Source organism: Acinonyx jubatus, chromosome F2 (genome assembly GCF_027475565.1).
Source record: "Acinonyx jubatus isolate Ajub_Pintada_27869175 chromosome F2, VMU_Ajub_asm_v1.0, whole genome shotgun sequence".
NCBI lineage: Eukaryota > Metazoa > Chordata > Mammalia > Carnivora > Felidae > Acinonyx > Acinonyx jubatus.
In genome coordinates, this window is record NC_069394.1 from 68,454,065 (window position 1) to 68,469,567 (window position 15,503).

At 40.1% G+C, this 15,503-nt stretch overlaps 1 protein-coding gene and 1 long non-coding RNA gene across 2 annotated transcripts in view; one reads left to right on the top strand and one right to left on the bottom strand.

Annotated features, from left to right (window-relative positions):
- TTPA (alpha tocopherol transfer protein) overlaps positions 1–15,503 on the top strand; it is a 64,352-nt gene that overhangs the window by 4,090 nt on the left and 44,759 nt on the right. The window lies entirely within an intron of this gene.
- LOC128312888 (uncharacterized) lies at positions 7,224–12,230 on the bottom strand. The gene is made up of 2 exons (XR_008292798.1): positions 11,622–12,230; positions 7,224–7,474 (listed from the first exon to the last, which is right to left on the bottom strand). It is a non-coding gene; the product is annotated as an uncharacterized LOC128312888 (long non-coding RNA).

The following is a 15,503-nucleotide window of genomic DNA, read 5'->3' on the forward strand; positions in this document are numbered from 1 at the left end:
GCAAAATGGGTGAAGGGGAGTGGTAGATACAGGCTTCCAGTTATGGAATGAACAAGTCAAAGGAATAAAAGGCACAGCATAAGGAATATAGTCAATGATATTGTAGTAGCATTGTGTGATGATAGATGGTAGTTATGCTTGTAGTGATAGTAAGATGTATAAACTTGTTAAATCACTGTGTTGTATACCTGAAACTAACGTAACATTGCACATTAATTATACTTAAATTAAAAATTTTTAAAAATAAAATTACAGCACTTTTGTCAATACTAAATCCACCATAAGCTCAAAGACTGACTACATGTAATTAAAAGGGATTTGTACTTCCCGGAATTTCACATAGATATCAAATAAAAGATTTTAAAAGGAAAAGATTCATTTTTAATGTGAAAATGTTGAAGAATTCCAGTTTTGCTTATAAGTGTTTTTTTAATTGGAAACTTCAAATGGAAAATCTTCATATTTCTGATAAATCTAACAATTAGATTTGGATTGAAAAGAGTATAAAAGGACAATACTTGTAAATGTCATTCAAAAGTCAGAGTGGTACAGTCAGTTAAACTTCTGACTTCGACGCAGGTCATGATCTCATCCATGAGTTCGAGCCCCACAGCTCTGTGCTAACAGCTCAGAGCCTGGAGCCTGATTTGGATTCTGTGTCTCCCTCTCTGCCCCTCCCCCCACTCACTCTGTCTCTCTCTGTCTCTCAAAAATGAATAAAAAAATTTTTTCTTTAATCAGAAATGTAACTGGGTTTTTGAAACAATGAATATGTTAATTAAATCTTGTTTAATAATATTGAGTGTATAAAGCTCCTGAAACTGACCAAAGACCTCTTCTTTATAAAAATAATACTGTTTCTTATTGACAAATACTGAATGCTTTCTATGATTGTAGCACATTGTGAGGCATTTTTGGGGAAATGCAAAAAAGACATGAATCTTATACTCAAGAGAGCTTGTCTAGTTACAAAGATAAAATATGCTACAATAATACTTAGCTCGATAGTGATTTACAGTTTGTGATTTACATTCCTTTTTTCTTCTTTTTTTTTTTTTTTTTAGAGAGAGAACATGCACATGCACAAGCAGGGGAAAGGGGTAGAGAGACAGAGAAAATCTCAAGCAGGCTCCACACTCAGCAGGGAGCCCGACCCACAGCTTGATCCCATGACCCTGGGATCATGACCTGATCTGAAACCAACAGTTGGATGCTCATTCAACTGAGCCACCCAGGCACCCCTGTAATTTACGTTCATATGTGGGGCATAACCTCAGTCCTCTGAGGTAGGATAGGTAGTATATAATTCATTTGCAAAAGAAGAAATTTAGACTTAAGTCGTAATAGTAAGTGATAAAATGTCAGCTGGAATTAGAACGTAGTTTTTCAGATGGTTAGGCCAGTTTTCTGAACAAGTTTAAGGCGAATTTTTGGAAAGGCCTCTGCTTTTTCCAAAATAATAAAATTCACGAGCTGAGTGCCATAGGAGTATTACGAGAGCAGTAGGTGTTAGGAAGTGAGCTTTGAGTGGATAGCATTTACATGGACAGTGAAGAGGAAAAATGTAGATGGTGGGAGCATGGAAGCAATAACTCATCAGTGGTATAATGGAGAGGTGGAGAACAAGAACCCTGGAATTTGCTGACTTATAGAGAAGTACTGATTCTCTCCAACTGACCTTAATAGGACTCTTGCTCCTTCATCTACCCCACCCCCAATAGTGCAATGGGACTAGACGAGAGAGTTCTCTCCCAGGCCAATGAGATGAGTTACCACTGATTTCAGCCCAGCAGGTTCCATGTGGAAATAAAGTAGCTGCCCCCCCAACTCCAAACCAAAGCGCTCACCTCTCCCTTATGGGTATGGCCGCTCACTGCTCTCAGGCTGCATTTGTGACAGTTTTAGAGAAGAAATGGATGGGGTTCCTCAGGTATAAGATAGAGTAGGCTCAGTAGGCTACTCAGTAGGTTAAGTGGCTCAGTAGGTTAAGTGTCCAACTCTTGATTTAGACTCAGGTCATGATCTCACAGTTTGTGAGATCGAGCCCCAAGTTGGCCTCTGTGCTGACAGCATGGAGCCTGCTTGGGATTTTCTCCCTCCCTCTACCTCTCTCTCTGCCCTCCCCCACTTGTACCCTCTCTCTCTCAAAATAAACTTAAAAAAAAAAAAAAAATACAGAGGGGCCGGTGCCGTGACTACATCTATTTCTGCCACTACAATAGTGACATGGGTAACTGGCAATGGTCCACACACGTAAATACAGAATTACAGACTGTTGATAGCTGAAGGAGGGATGTTTTTTGAACTACTCATCAACACCAGTGGAACTAACAGATTTGAGGGTCACAGTCCCATTCTTTTGTATGAAAGCGCTCAATTTTCTGACCCTCGTTCTTCCAGGCAGGGGCAACTTAAAGAATCATGTTTTTATTTCTAAAAGGCTTCTCCGCCTAGTTGTCCTGTCTGGGTTCCTTCAGGGTGCTATAACAAAGTACCACAGCCTGAGTAGTTTATAAGGCACAGAAATTTATTTCTCACAGTTCCAGAGTCTGGGAAGTCAAGATCCAGCCTTCAGTATGGTCATGTTCTAGTGAGGGCCTTCTTTCTGGTACATAGCTGGCACGTTGCTGTGCCCTCACTAGCAGAAGGGGTAAGAGATTTCTGGGGGATGGGAGGGAGTATCTTTTACAACAGCACTAATCTCTTTCATGAGACCTCTGCCCTCATGACTTAATTTCCTCCCAAAGGCCTCACACTTCCTAACACCATCACATTAGGTGTTAGGATTTTGGCAGATGAGTTTGTGGGGGGTGTAAACATTCAGACCATAGCATGCCCTTCTTCACCTGTTAACATTTTTCCATTCTTCAAGATCCAACTGTGAGTTTTCCTATAAGGCCTTTGATGTTATCAGTCAAAATTAATTGCCCCCTCCTCCGAAACCCCAGAGTACCTTGTAAACAACCAACTATCATATCAGTCTGACTCATAACTACGATTAATTGAGTGCCTATTACATGGCTAATGTGTACCAGGTCATTTACATACGTTATGTAATTTAGCCTCACTGTGGTATATCTCCATTTTATACTTGAGACAACTGGCATTTGAAAATATTAAGTAATTTGCTTAAAGTCATTTGGGGTAGTCATATGTTGGTTTGTAATGTGCCAATAAAACACTCAAGTTGGTTTGTAACAGTGTAACAAGAACTCCCATGATGAGGTCTTTGAAATGGAGACTGTCTAGAAGGCTTCAAAAGGTCAAGGAGGCTGTACGGAAGTGGTTAAGAGGGCAGACTCTGGAGTAGGACCTCTGAGTGTGTATCCTGACTTCAGCATTCACTGTAGCCTTGGGCTAATTTCCCTCCATCTCTGCTTAGGTATTGCCTGTGCCTCTTAGGGTTCTTGAAATGATTAAATGAGAGATAATTATGTGCAGTGTTTGGCACTGTCCTGCGAACACAGTAAACATCCAGTAAACATTAGCAATTATCATTATCACCATCTTCTTTATCATCCTCCTCATCATTAAATGTTAAATGTACCAAGCAAGATGTGTGATAAGAGCTCCAGAATTTTACTAACAAAATCTGGGTTCATATCCCAGGAATGCGTCTTCAGAAGGCATGTCTTCAACAGGTGTCTAACACTGTCAATTCCAGTTTCTTAATTTCCAAAATGGAGAAAAACATATTAGGGTTGTTTTGAGCATTAAGTGAGAAATCATGTTCAAAAATACTTGGTGAAACTGTTAAGCGTTTTTGCAACAATAGTATTTATTATGAACTGATCTGTAAATATTTTGAGCATTTTATACACTGCATGCACCACTTAAGTTTTAAAAATTACTAAATCCAGAAGTATATGGCTAATGATGAAAAGTTGGAGATCTTCACTAATACCTGTTTTTCTTCTCACATAAAGCAATGTTAGTGAGCAGGTGTTAATTCGCTTGTATATGAAATGGTGACCATCTTGCTTAGACTGTGACAGTTCAGTTTTGTTTTTGTTTTTGTTTTTGTTTTTGTTTTTAAGTAAGCATACCATAGGGCTTGGACTCACAATCCTAAAATCAAGAGTCGTACACTCTACTGACTGAACCAGCCAGGCACCCCTGTGACAATTCATTCCTAAAGTACTTAGAACATACTTACTATGGATTGAATTGTGTTCCCCAGAAGGATACATTGAAGTCTTAATCCCCAGCATCTCAGAATGTGACCTTATTTGGAAATAGGACCCTTACAGGTGTGATTAGTTAAGACAAGGTAGGACTAAGGTGGGCCTTTAATCCAATATGATTGGTATCCTTATGAGAGAAACAGAAATACAGACATAGAGGGACGAACGAACGCAATGTGATAACAGAGGCAGAGATTGAAGTGTTATAGCTACAAGCCAGGGAACACTGCCAGAAAAACACCAGAAGCTAGGAAGAGGCAAAGTGATTCCTTCTTACAGGTTTCAGAGGGACCATGGCCCTGCTGACACTTTGTTTTTGACTTCTAGCCTCTGGAACTGTCAGATAAATTTCTCATTTTTTAAGTCACCCAGATTGTGGTACCTGGTTACAGTGGCCCTACGAAACCAGTACAATACTTTATGAATCCCTTTTAAGAATGTCAGATGAATTTAATTTTTAAAAAATCAGACTTATTTTGGGGAACTAAAAAAATTCATAAAAAACTGAAATATAATAAAATACCGTCTTGGACCAATGGTCTACATGAATCCAGAATTCTGTGACAGGCAATGAAAAAGAAAGCGAACACATGGATTTTTCAGTCATATATATTTGGCTTCAAATTCTTGCCAAGCCACTGAATAGCTGTGTGAATTTAAGTTATTTAACACTTGCTCAATTTCCTCATTTTAAAAATGGGATCATCGTGCCTATGTCACAGGGTTGCCTATGATACAGTGTCGTTGAGAAGCATTTGTCCAGCATCTAGAATGAGCAGGCAGTTAGCCAGTGTTCTCTCTGAGGAGATGCCAGGGGATTTTCTATACAGCACCATGGTGATTGCACTTTAACTCATTCTCAGATTAAGAAATGCAAGTGATCCTGGGGCGCCTGGGTGGCTAAATTGGTTGAGGGTCTGCCTTTGGCTCAGGTTATGATCCCATGGTTCATGAGTTCAATCCCAAGGTCGGGTTCTCTGCTGTCCGCGAGGAGCCTGTTTCAGATCCTCTGTCCCCCTTTCTCTCTGCTCCTCCCCCACCCCCCTCTCTCAAAAATAAATAAAGCGGCCTCTGGATGGCTCAGTCAGTTAAGTGTCCAACTTTGGCTCAGGTCATGATCTCATGGTCCATGGGTTTGAGCTCCATGTCAGGCTCTGTGATGACAGCTCAGTTCCTGAAGCCTGCTTCAGATTCTGTGTCTCCCTCTCTCTCTGCCCCTCCCCCGTTCATGCTCTGTCTCTCTCTGTCCCAAAAATAAATAAACGTTGAAAAAAAAAATTTTTTTTTAAAAATTAATTAATTTAAAAAAAAGAAATGCAAGTAATCCTAAATTTCCCATTAGTAACCCACTAGAAATATTTCATTCAGGAATCAAGATTTTCCTTATGAGTATGAAGCAGAATACTAATCTTGTGATACTTACCAGTATTCATGCAGACCCTCTCTCTTTCCTTAACATTTTCTCCTGTCTTCTTGGTCTTTTCTAAGCAGCAGCTAGGCTCCTTTATTTGCACTCAGGAAAGGAATGTGGCTGCGAGGGAGTTGGGGGTATTCTCTTCTGGCTTTTGAGTTTTAAAAGCAGGCCTAGAGATAAAAAGAAGATACTGATGAATAGACAAAGAGTGGGGAGATTGCATCAGTAAGAACACAGCTTCCTCTCTCTCTTCCACAGTCCGTACCCTGGCAAGCAAGAATCCGCAGGCTTGAAAGGAATTTCAAGAGATGAGGCGTGTTGCTGGAGTCCAAGAGAAAAGTGCCGTCCCTGCCGAGTGACAGGTGTAGCTCCATGTCCCTGGGCTTACCTCTGGGGCGGGCTCTGTGCCCTCTGCAGTCCCGAAGAAGCAGAATGAGTCCCACAGGCCCAAGGATGGAGACAGGTAGAGGAGAAAAACCCTGCTCAAAAGAGGCACAAAATAGGAAAGGGAAGTCTCCAGAGAAACCCTCTTGGACTAATTCGACGTGGCCAGATGGGTATTGATGTCTTAAGTGACTGAGGGGACAGATGACACTAAGGACAGATGAGCTCTCATCTCAGTATCTTGGCTTTATGCAAATAGTAGAGAAAAAGAGGGAAAGATACTGAATAGACCAAGACAAAATTTTTGCCAGCCTGGTAAAATGATGCCTTGAACTGGAAATCCAGTTGAATTGTAAAAATTAAGTTAAGTTTCTCGCACTTACGAGTTTGTCGATGAAGATTCTGGCCTAATGGACCTGATTTATAGAGCTGGCCTATACAGCTCAATTTTACTCAATTAATGTTTATTGAGTGCCAGTGGAGCCAGGCAGTGGCCATGGGATGTCTATGGCTCAGTACAAGGTAGGTACAAAAAAAAATTGCAGGTCAAATAAACATTACCAAAATGGAAGTAAGTACACAGGATCAGAGACTGAAAGTGTTTAAGCTATATGTTGGTACAGGAAACATCTCCTTGGGGAAATTATGTTTAAACTGGAACATGAAATATAAGAAGGAATACACTCAAGGCAAAATGAAATCGAGAGAAAAGCGGTAGAGGGAAGAGCTGTTTCAGGATTGAAAGTGAAATCCAGCACAGCCAGTGAAGAGTGGGCATACGAAAGAGTAGCCTTGGACTTGAAGAAGTTTTGTTTTTATTGCATTATTTCTTTGCGAGGTAAGTTGACTGGAAAATTAAGGTAAGGTCGCACACTTAGGTCTAAAACAAGAGGGAAAGTCTAGCCACTATTTAAAATAGCATTCTATCACAATGTGCCAACTGAGTTTGTGATGACTGATAGCTTTAGAGTAAAAACGTTTCACTCCTACACCTTGTGCCTATTTCTAGACATTATCTGTAGCTTTATATTATGTCTAGATGGGAGTTCTCTGAAGGTTTTAGAGACTATGCTCTTGTAATTATGTCACTATCTTTCACAACATTCTATGGTGTTTACAAGTATAAATGAATTCAGAACTTTAAACCACTTCCATTGGAATTCATTACATTTCAAATGTTTTTTTAAACTTTTTTTTTTTTTTTGAGGGGGGGACACAAGTGAGCAAGGGACAGAGAGAGAGAGGGAGAGAGAAATAATCCCACAAGGGGCAGGGAGAGAGAAAGAAGCAGGGCTTGTGCTCACCTGAAGCGGGGCTCAAGTTCACCTGAAGCAAACTCAAGCTTACCCAATGTGGGGCTCAAACTCACAGTCAGAAGCTTAACCAACAGAGCCACCCAGGCGCCCCTCAAACGTTTCTTTTGATCAGAATATAGTAAGTTGTGTATACTTCTGGGTCGGCAGTCACCATCAGCACATTTATTGTGTCATATCTGCGTGGGTTAGAAATTTCAAGCTTAAAATGCATTCTTGCATTAAACTAATAATATAAACAGTGACTTACACCAGGATATGCCTCCCGTAATAATGGCGAATTACATTTTTCTGCATGGGACTTTTGATTTGGCTCACCTGTTATTGTTTCACACAGCATCCATCCTCTTTCTGTTTCTGTTACTTCTATTCATTTCCCCTCCGCACTGCACAAAGGGTCAGTTTACCAAGCCCCATCTGAATCTCACCAGTCCCACCAAACCCCCTTCCTAGTTTAGGCTGTCACCATTTCTCACATTGACTAATGCCTCTGAACTGCCTGCATGCTTTCTCCCACCAACTGTCCTTCACCCTCCTGCCAAAGTTTCAGATCTTGTTGCCATCCCTCTCCCCTTCAAACCCTTCGTGGTTTCCCCTCACCTAGAGCAGTTGTCTCGAAGCTTCACTGACCCCAGAAAAACAGGTTTGAGCATTCATCCCCAATACAGTCAAATTCATTCATTCATTCATTGTAAGCTCTACACCCAACATGGTGCTTGAACTCATGACCCTGAGACGAAGAGTCCCATGCTCTACTGACGAGCTAGCCAGGTGCCCCCCAGCCAAATGTATTGTTTAATAATTTGTATATTTGTGTCACTGTACTAATAATAGGTGTCACATAAATTACCTTTTAAGAAGAATTTTTGAAGATAAAAACTAAACTACATACAAATAAAAACGGTAACTTCTTCCACACTGTAGTGTACTATATTGAACATAACTCATTTTGTACACGTCTATCTTATGTTCTTCCCTTTAACTCCTACCAACTCACACACACATGCGCTCCTACCTGCTGGCCTCAATATACCACGTAGAATTCTTTCAACGTGCTACATGCACTCCTGACTCTGTATCTTTGCACAGATTATTGCTTCCGCCGGGAAATCCCTGTGTGCTCCCTTTCTCCCTAGCCTTTTCTTTGAGGAACTCCTACTCATCCTTCAGGGGCTCGTTTACATTACTGTCTTCCAGGATACCTTCCTTGATCCTATTAGGTGAGGCCAGACACTTTGCTCTGTCTTCTCTAGCACCTGGGCATCCCTTGTATTGCCCGTGTCCCTGACTGGCTCTTTAAGCTCCTTGAGGATAAGGACCAGGGATTCCATCTGGATGTCAACTTCGCCTAGCATATTGCTCATATTGGTGGAAAGCAAGCTGGTCAAAAAGGTGGTCTTGTAACATTTTCTGCGTCTTTAAGAATTGTTACCTATTTTGCCTTTTAGCTCCAGGAGAAGGATTGTACTTTCAAAAAATGTGTATTTAATTATTAGAGAAAGAGAGGACATGCTCACGTGTGTCTGTGCGTGTGAGAGAGGGAGAGGGGCAGAGAGAGATGGAGAGAGAGAATCCCAAGCAGGCTTGGTGCTGTCCGCATGGAGCCTGACGTGGGAACTGAACTGTGAGATCCTGACCTAAGCCAAAACCAAGAGTTGGATGCCTAATGGACAGAGCCACCCAGATGCCCTGGATTGTTTTTTTTTTTTTTAATTTGTTTTTAATGTTTATTCACTTTTTTTGAAAGACAGAGACAGAGCATGAGTGAGGGAGGGCGGGAGGGCGAGGGGGACACAGAATCTGAAGCAGGTTCCAGACTCTGAGCTGTCAGCACAGAGCCCGACGCGGGGCTCAGACCCTCGAACCCTGAGATCATGACCTGAGCCAAAGTCGGACTGAGCCACCCAGGCGCCTCCGGATTGTTCTTTTTTATACTAATTTACTTTCATCTAATTGTAACTGCTCTGCACTATTCATCACTTCAAAAATTTGATATCCAATAATTGGTAAACTGTAGAAAGGTATGCATGATATTAGATTACAGAAAAATAACACTTATGTTTTATATAGAAGAATCTTGGAGAATATAATCTCAGGTATTAATAAACATTTTATTTTGAAAATAGGCTTGTATTATTAAAACACTTCCTGCTCATTACAGAAAAATCAGAAACCACAAATAAACTAAATTAAAATGAAAGAGAAGTAAAATTTCATCATCCTAGAAACAACTGCCTTGTGGGAGAGAATGGGAGGAGAGGAGAAATGTATAGGAATTGATTAGTGACTGACTAGGAAAAGGGTAGTCTTGACAAGATTTTGGGAGGGAGACATAAAAGGTCAAACTAGGAGGGGTATTTAAGCTGATACATATATATATATACATATACATATACATATATATGCTGATACATATAAGGTAAAACTAGGAGGGATAGTTTGAAATAAATGAAGAGGTTTTTTTTGAAGTAGCTAAACCAGTATTCTCCTATCTCAGATCAAAGCACAATTCATCCCTTCGGTTTGCTAGTTCCCAGGGTCCCTGGGTGGCTCAGGTGGTTAAGCATCTGACTCTTGATTTCGGCTCAGGTCATGATCTCATAGTCATGAGATGGAGCTCCACATCAGGCTCTATGCTGAGCTTGCAGCCTGCTTGGGATTCTTTCCCCGCCACCCCCCGCCCTTCCCCACTTGTGTGCACTCTCTCCCCTCTCAAAATAAATAGATAATAAACATTAAAAAATATTTAATTTACCCCAAATCTCAATAAATGAAGCATGCATTCCCAAACCTTTATTTCCAGTGCCATTTTCTTCTGATACTCTATTGCAGCCCCGTTACGCTCCTCAGGCTCCCCCCAGATTTGTCCCTAACATCCTCTTGACTTTACATCTATGCACAAGTTATTTATTATCATGAATGCCACCAATCGTGGTCTGACAAAATATGCTCCCCTTTCAAAGCTCATCCAGAATATTTTCTTCGTGGAGTCTTCACAACCAACCCCTATCACCCTCCTACGAGGAATCTCTTCTCCTTGACCCTCCATAGCACTGTGTATTTTGTTAATGGCCTCTACGTTCTGGTAGTGTGGAAAGGGGGCAGAGCAGTGAATTTGCAAGATGTGCCACACTTTGTAAACTTAAGAGCACCGTGCAAATCTATGATGTTACTATTGTTTCATCCTCAGAGCCAGTTTATATAAGCGCCTTTAGGGCAGAGACTCTATCTTATGCAACTTTTCGTCCCCGCTTCCTAGCATGATGCCTAGCACATAGTTATTTAATTAATACTTGTTCAGTAGCACATAACAATTCTTTTCTGCCTTTCCCTAGTACTCATTCTTCAGGAGTGGCCTTGGGTCATAAGGAAATGCTTCTTGTCTTTATGAACCCATTATCCACAAATTTTACAAAAGATTCTGTGCTGATCATAAGTACTAAGAAATGCACCTTCCGCACTGGGTTTGTGTGCAGGTGCAGGTGTATAAAGTTGTTTATCTCCAGACATAACACTTTTGATGGGAAGATAATGACGAATTTTCCTGGGCCCTTTCGGTTTAAACCAGTGTACAGATTTGTGTTGGCATGGGTGAGGGATCCCGATGTAAGGCCTTCTGTAAGGCCTTCTGTAAGGCCCTCAGAATACAGGCAGAGCTGGCCAGACTAGAGAGAGGTAGCAGACACTGGTTCTGGGGGCAGCACCTTCCCGATACCTGCACTTGCTTTGCTGTATCTGCTACATGTTCCCTTATACCTCAGATCGTGTTTCGTAGCACCATCAGAAGGATTTTCCCGGCCTTTAGTTGTCACAGAAGGCAGGGAGTTTCTTCCATGCTGGCATTTCAGATTATCTTGTCCCTTAAGACCTTTAAGGACAGGTGGAGTCCAGCATAAAATGAAAATGCTTGGATCTCTCAGTCTACCAGCTATTTCTAGACCATGTTGGACTACCAAACAACATAGATTTAAAAAAAAACATTTTTTTAAGTTTATTTATTTATTTTGAGAGACAGAGAGTACAAGTAGGGTAGTGGCCGAGAGGGAGGGAGAGAGAATTCCAAGCAGGCTCCACACAATCAGTGCAGAGCTGGAAGCAGGATTCAAACTCACGAACTGTGAGATCATGACCTGAGCCGAGATCAAGAGTCGGTCGCTTAAATGACTGAACCACCCAGGCGCCCCATAAGTTTTTATTTTTAAAATGTGAGTTCTCAGGGAGGAGAGTTTGAGATAAGTCATCACTAGATACAGAATTACACTGTTAGATTTATTCGTCAGAAAACTTCCTTCATAGATGTGCATTCATTCATGCATATGTACTTACAGAAACGTGTTTGCTTCTGCAGAGACCATTCCTTTAGATCAGCACACATTTACCATAGTCTTATTTTGTGCCAGACTCCCTTCCCTCTCAGCTCCTGAGGATAAAGAGTTGAATGAATTGAAGCCCTTGTCCTATAGAACTTAGATACACCTTGTAATATGCTCAGGAGCTCACAGTGATTTGGAAAAATAATTGCAATTCACCATGAAATGTAAGATTATAGCTGCAAAGTACGACAGCAGCTCAGAAGAAAGCGACATCATCTTAGTCTAAGAGAACCAAGGAAAGCTTCACAAAGATGGCGAGAATTTTGAAGGGTAGTCGGGGTCAACAGGCAAATGCTGGAGGTGAGGGCATTCTAGGATCGGGAAACAGTCTATATAATTGCACGGGGGTTTAAAGTTGCATGGCAAGTTTGAGGTGCTACGGTAAGTAATGTCTGAGTGCCTCAGGGGGTGTGCAAGGTGAACAACTGGAATACCAGGTAATACATTAGAATTTCTGCAAAGAGAAATATAAATTAAATGTAATTAATTAATATATTAGTAATATATTAGAATATATTAATAATATACTAGTAATACATTAGAATTTCTGCGAAGAGAAATATAAATTAAATCTCTACTGAGATGCCATTTCTCTGTCAGATTAGCAAAAATCCAAAACTTATACACACCCTTGATGAGGTTGTGTGGAAACAGGTGCACTTGGCACTGCGGGTGGGGGTGTAAATTAGTACAGCTGCTAATTACAAAATTACAAACACACATAGCTTTTGACCCAGTAATCCTCCTGGTAATTTTATGATAATATTTTACATATTACGTATCTATATCTATATCTAAATAAACACATAACACACACACTCGCAAAATGGCATGTAGAGTATAGGTGTTTCCTTGTTGCATCGTTTGTAATACTTTATTTTTTTTTTTAATTTTTTTTTAACGTTTATTTATTTTTGAGACAGAGAGAGACAGAGCATGAACAGGGGAGGAGCAGAGAGAGAGGGAGACACAGATCTGAAACAGGCTCCAGGCTCTGAGCTGTCAGCCCAGAGCCCGACACAGGGCTTGAACTCACGGACCGTGAGATCATGACCTGAGCCGAAGTCAGACGCTTAACCAACTGAGCCACCCAGGCGCCCCCGTTTGTAATACTTTTGTGATTCATCCATGTTATTGCACATACTGACTTCATTCCTTGCTGAGTTGCATTTCATTATATATGTATGTTTATCCATTTACCAATTAATGAGCATGCACCTTATCCCAAATCTTGGCTATTACAAATAGACATTTGCCCACTGAAGTTTCCGGTGTTTTCATTCCTCTTGAACAAATGTGTAGGGGTGGAACTGCTGGGTTGAATAGTAATATATGTTTAAGTTTATAAGAAACCCCTGAACTGTACTTCTAAAATAGCAGTATCATTTTGCATCCCCACTAGCAATTTATGAGAGTTCCACTTGCTCTATATCACCATTTGTTATTGTCATCCCACGTAGGCCCACTTAGACATTCTAGTAGCTGTGAAGAACTATCTCATTGTGTTTAATTTGCTTTTCCTTAGCGACGAATGGTGTTGAATATCTTTTTGTGTGCTTATTTGCCACCCATATTTCTTCCTGCGTGATGTGTCCAAATCTCTTGCCTCTTTATTGGATTGTTTGTCTCCTTATTGGGTTCCGGGTGTTCTCTATATATTTAGGATGCAAGTCTTTTATCAGACATATATTTTAGAAGCGTTTTCTCCCAGTCTATGACTTTTCTTTTCCTATTCATAGTAGTACCTTTCAGAGACCACAAGTTTTTACTTAAGTCTAATTTATTAATTTTGTTTTTTAGGGTTCATGCTTATTGTTTCCTAAGAAATCTTTATCCAAAGCAAGGTCGTAAAGATATTCTTCTATGCTTTCTTCTAAAAGTTTTATAGTTTTAGCTCTAATATTTAGGTCTATCATCCTTTTGGAGTCAAATATGTGTACATTGTGTGTATATATTAATCTTCAATAAAAATTAAACAACAAAAAAAGTTCCGTCTATGCCGTCCTTTATTTTGATGAGACTTTTAGTATTACTCCACCCAGTGGTTACTTAAAAACTCACACCTTTAATCTGTTAGTTCGTATAATGACGTTTTAAATATAAATACAAAGCAGAGTTTTTTGTTTTTGTTTTTTCAAAATAAGTGTTTTGAAAACATATTTCTGGAAATAATCATTTAATTTTATTTTGAAATAGATATAAATAGAAGGTCCTGGGTGGCTCAGTCGGTTGAGCATCTGATTCTTGGTTTCAGCTCAGATCATGATCCCAGGGTTGTGGTATCAAGCCCCACATCCGGCTCTGCACTGAGCATGGAGCCTACATAGGATTCTTTTTCTCTCCCTCTGCCCCTGTCTCCTGCTTGTGCGTTCTCTCTCTATGAAAATAAAAAAATAAAAGTAAAGTAAATAGATATAAATATGTCACCTGTAAAAAGTCTCTTATCTCTACACACTTGGAAAACTTGGGAACAGATTTTTCTAAGTTATTTTAACTACTTCCACTTTAAAATGAGGCATGCCCACGGGATTCAAGCACTTTTTTTTTTTTAATTTGAAAGTACAGCATTTTCCACTTACTTGTCAAGAACAGTGAATTGATATTAGGGAAGGTGAATTTTTACTAATGATTTTTCAATAAAAACTTCTGAGTAAGTGGATCAAATTGAAAAATGAATATCTACATTGAAAAATGTATCTATCATTGAAAAATGAATCTACATATCTTTGTGACCTACTGTTTTTTAAATAACCAAGTGTCAAAATAAGCTTATTCTCAACTTTTGGGTTGCTATATCAAACTGATAATCCAAGATTTTAATTTTTTTAAAAATGTATTTATTTTTGAGAGACAGGGAGAGACAGAGCACAGACAGGGGAGGGGCAGAGACAGAGAGAGACAGAATCTGAAGCAGGCTCCAGGCTCTGAGCTGTCAGCACAGAGCCCCACGTGGGGCTCAAACTCACGTACCGTGAGATCATGACCTGAGCCGAAGTTGGACGCTTAACTGACTGAGCCACCCAGGCGCCCGGATAATCCAAAAATTTAAAAGTTGATTGTGCATATTCATTTGGCACTCACCAAAAACATAATTCATAGTAAGAGCCTTGGTGGCTCAGTTGGTCAAGCGTTTGACTTCAGCTCAGGTCATGATCTCATAGTTGGTGGGGTCAAGCCCCATGTGTGGCTCTGTGCTGATGACAGCTCAGAGCCTGGAGCCTGCTTCAGATTGTGTCTCCCTCTCTCTCTGCCTCTCTCCCGCTCATGCTCTGTTTCTCTCTGCCTCTCAAAAATAAATAAAAAACATTAAATTTTAAAAACTTAATAAAAAAATAGTAAAAGCAAAAAGGATTTTCGTACCATTAATAAAATAAAATAGGGGCGCCTGGGTGGCTCAGCCAGTTAAGTGCCTGACTTTGGCTCAGGTCATGATCTCATGGTTCGTGAGTTCCAGCCTGCATGGGGCCCTGTGCTGACAGCTCGGAGCCTGGAGCCTGCTTCAGATTCTTGCCTCCCTCTCTCTCTATTCCTCCCCTGCTCGCACTTTCTCTCTCTCTCTCAAAGGTACATCAAGATTAAAAAAATTAAAAATAAAATGTTTTTAAAGTATTTACTTCCTATTTATGCTACACTATAAAATGCTCATCTGTATTTCATAATATATATAACTTAATAACTATATAAATATATAATAATTAGATGTACCTTTGAGCAAATTATTCAATCTCTCGAGGTTCTTACCTATAAAATAAGTGGCTTTGATTACATAATCTGTTCAACTTGCTTTAAAATTCTTTGATTTTGCAATTCTATGCCTGGAGATCCTCTTTTTAGC